Source organism: Sinocyclocheilus anshuiensis, unplaced genomic scaffold (assembly GCF_001515605.1).
Source record: "Sinocyclocheilus anshuiensis isolate Anshui unplaced genomic scaffold, SAMN03320099.WGS_v1.1 scaffold1511, whole genome shotgun sequence".
Classification (NCBI taxonomy): Eukaryota; Metazoa; Chordata; class Actinopteri; order Cypriniformes; family Cyprinidae; genus Sinocyclocheilus; species Sinocyclocheilus anshuiensis.
Window position 1 is genome coordinate 94,559 of NW_015552631.1, and position 4,316 is coordinate 98,874.

The following is a 4,316-nucleotide window of genomic DNA, read 5'->3' on the forward strand; positions in this document are numbered from 1 at the left end:
ATTAGGCCTAGATATGTTTTTTATCCATATTTATTTCAGTTTTAGTTTTAGTTATTTTAGTAGTACATCAAGTTAAAATGAAAAAGAGAAATATTGTTTTGGCAGCTAGCTGAAATTGTATTGTAGTCAATATTTATTTTATATTTTTAACATTATTTTTATCATTAAGATTTGTTTATTTTTAACATTAAGAAAAAAATATTTCATCAACAGTTCATTTTCACAAATGCCTCTAAAAATGCAAGCCCTGAAAATGCAAGGCATATTTTTTCAGTTAGTGCAATTCAACAAGCTTTTTTGTTTCAAAGACATTTGTCATTATATTTCTTCCATATCAAACCCAAAGAGATATTCTTTATAAATGAACACTCTTTATAAGTGAACACTCATCCACGCTTTCCTAAAACGGCTCGTTCTAACACGCCCCCACATGTCTACGTCACTGTGTGGGAAGATTTGCATAACACCGCCCAAATGTTCACGCAAAGAAAGAAGGCATGAAGGGAGATGGTCCTCACTGCAAAACACAAGATCAAGGGGGCGTGGTTGGATCCAGATCCAACTCCTCCCACCTGACATATACCTAAACCTACCAATTCCACCCCCTAGATGTGGATCCAACCCCGCTCCCTGGATCTTGTGTTCTGCAGTGAGGGGCTACTGCATGAAGGCCCTTGCACACTGAGTACAACATTTTTGCACGTTAAAAAATAAATACGATCTCACGTTGTGTCAATCACATTTACACACTGCCTCCGAAACTTTCGTCCATCATAAAAAAAATTCGGATCGGGTTCGATTTACTGCTTTTTTCGCATCCGTAGCAAGCATTTTGAGAGGTGTTTTGACAATTCAGAGCCACCGTACATGCGAATGCCAAAATCCAGAATGGCATCTGACAAGTTGATCCACTTCTTCTTATTGATCCACTTAATTTTGTATTGTTTTGTGATTTTTTTTCACAACGGATTAATTAATACGCATCGGACTCAGTTTGCAAGGTTTCTGTGCGTGACTTATTTTAAGGATGACGAATACGAAAAACGCTTACGAAAATTTCACTCAGTGTGTAACTTTTATTCTCGCTGTAGTATTGTTGCCACCGCCGCCATGTTGTGTGTGACGCTGTGTGTTTCGTTGTGAAAGTTAGTTAAGTTTTATTTACAACACTGTTCCAGAACAGTTCAACCCAAATATTCAGATGTGTGCAGCGCATTTTACGGTTGTAGCTAGAAGGGATACAGCAAAAACGGAAGCTAACAATAAATTAAATTTTCTACCTATTAGATTGTGTTTTATTAACATCTACACCTACCCCAACCCTGAACCTACCCCTCACAATAATGCAAAAATAGTAATTATTGTTGTACAGTGTGAGAAAAATTATGCTATATTGATGTGCGCATGCCCAGTAGTTTTTGCTGTATCCCTTCTAGCCTTAATCGCATTTTACGGAGGAAAGTTCCCTGAACCTGGTGAGGGGCGTAACATTTCCGTCACACGCTTGAGGTATTCGGCCAATCACAATGCACTAGATAGCTGGCCAATCAAAGCACAGCGCACTTTTCAGAACGATGAGCTTTGTAATAGCTTTGTAATAGTCTGCCTCCTTCTGTTGACACAAATTAACTGTTTTTATTGTTTGACTCTGTTTGTTGAGATATACTGGACCATATTGTGCCATGTAAAGTTCGGCATCGGAAAGTCAAACCTCTTCCATGGGTAAATGACAGGATACGGTCATTAAGACAAGAATGTAGACATGTGGAAAGGAAATGGAAGAAAGATAAGTTGCAGATTTCTTATATTATGCCGAGGGATTCTTTGACTAAATTTCAGTAAATTATTGTAAAGTATTCTCATCAACCTTGTATGCTTTTTAATACTATTAACTCCATTTTAGAGCCTTCAGTCTCGGTTTGTCTTGAGTCTTCAGTTGCAAATTGTGAGAGATTTTTAAAAAAATGTTATTGATCAAATTTATGGTATTCGCTCTGCAATTGCACCTATGAAGTTAGATCTTGGAATTGTTGCTGCTCCCTTAGGCTCTTTTAGAGCCTTTAAGATGATGTCGCTTTTGGAAATCATTGAGATCATGGGTATGTTAAAGGTCACTTCATCTACAAATGATATTATCCCAACAAGTCTTTTTATAGAAGTTTTTGATAGTATTGGTCCTTACATTTTATTAATCATAAATAAAAGTCTGGCAGAGGGTTGTGTGCCATCGAGTTTGAAACATACGGTAGTGGAGCCACTGTTAAAGAAACCCGGCCTAGATCCATCTGTACTTCAAAATTTTCGTCCAATCTCTAAACTTCCTTTTACATAATAGATAAGTTTTAGTCAGGGTTCAGAAATGGTCATAGTCCTGAATCTGCCCTTATTAGGGTATTAAATTATATTTTATTGGAAATGGAATGGAAATTGTGTCGGTCTTGTCTTGTTAGACCTGAGCGCGGACTTTGACACACTGGATCATATCATTTTGTTAGAGCGTCTTGAGCGGTGTGTTGGGGTAAGTGGGGTGGCTTTACGTTGGTTCCGTTCTTACCTGGAGGGTAGAACTTTTACTGTAAAGATTGGGAATAATCGTTCTTCTGCTGCTCCTGTATGTTACGGGCTACCTCAGGGCTCTATTTTAGGGCGGCTGCTTTTTTCTCTCTACATGATCCCATTGGGATTTATATTTAATAAATTTGGCATTTCGTATCATAGTTACGCTGATGACACGCAGTTGTACCTGCCTTTTAAAGCAGGAAGCAATGCAGCTGAAAGCTCTTTGTTGAATTGCCTTGAGGAGGTGAAATGTTGGATGAATTCAAATTTTTTATTGTTAAATGATAAAAAGATTGAAATTGTGCTTTTTGGGAAAAAAAAGCACATCGTTTACTCTAAAACCTACTCTAAGAGTCTGGGACAGTTTTCATCTTGTGTAAAAAGTCATGCCACTAATTTAGGCATCATTTTTTTACTCTGAGCTTAAATTTAATCGTCAAATAAACACAGTAGTAAAAAAATAGTTTCTTTCAATTGAGGAGGATTACAAAATAAAAGACAGTTTTATCAAAAAATGATCTTGAAAAAGTTATACATGCTTTTATATTTTCACGTTTGGACTATTGTAATGTGTTATATGCAGGGGTTTGTCAGTCGTCCCTGTCGAGGTTACAATTGAATGAATGAATGAATGAATGATGCATTTATATAGCGTTTTATTGTGTATTGCTGTACACCCAAAGCGCTTTACAATCATGTGGGGGGGGGGCTCACCACACACCAGCTACAGGTGGAGAGGAGAGAGAGTCTTAGAGCCAATCAAGTGGATGGGGATTATTAGGAGGCCATGATAGACGAGGGCCAGGGGGGCAATTTGGCCAGGACACCGGGGTTACACCCCTACTCTTTACGAGAAGTGCCATGGGATTTTTAATGACCACAGAGAGTCAGGACCAGGCACGTGCACACATAGACATCAAAGGGGGCTTGAGCACCTGCCCTTTTTCTTCCTCGAGAGATGTTGCCCTTTTTTCTGGGGAGTTTTCTTTTTGTTTTTTTTTAATAAATGAATATACTGTATGTATATATGTGCGCGTGTGTGTGTGTGTTTCTGTTTGCACACAGCTTTCCCTGTCAAACTAATACAAAATCAAAATATCAGGTCGGGTCGGGAAATGTTGAGACTCTGTCGAGTGCCTTTCTCCCTCCGCGTCTCCGCGCAGCACAGCAGTGTAGTACACATTGATCGGCACATCACAGTCACAGACATGCAGAGAGCCGCAGAAGTTAAGCCCTCCCTCCTTTTCCAGTTATGTTTGTCTTGGTGTGGAGGTGAGTGGTGATGAATAAAAGACTAAGCTACCTGTGCCTCGAATTTACAGTAGGGTGGCCATATGAGCCATTTATACGGGACACGTCCTGGCCATGATTTTTATATTGCCTAAAACGTCCGAAGTAGTTTGACCAATAACATGCAGGTATTGTGAGAAGGTGAGAACGATCAAACGATGCAAATACGCGCACGTGTTTGTTCGTTCGTTCGACTTGAAGATGGCTGCATCCCGTAAAAATGGCCCGTATGGTCACCCTAATTTACAGCTAATTACCCAAAAGGCAATTATAGTTCATTTGTCTTGCTAACATCCCTGACCTGTTTGAGAGCTGCCATTGTAAGTTAGCTAAAGTTTAGCTAAGGCAATAGGAAGTCTAGTAGGTTAGACCAGTGCGCATTCTTTCAATGCATGATTCAGTTTATTAAAATGCATTTAGAATGATCACAAAATTCAAGATATGGGGGCAGAAATGTATATATTTAT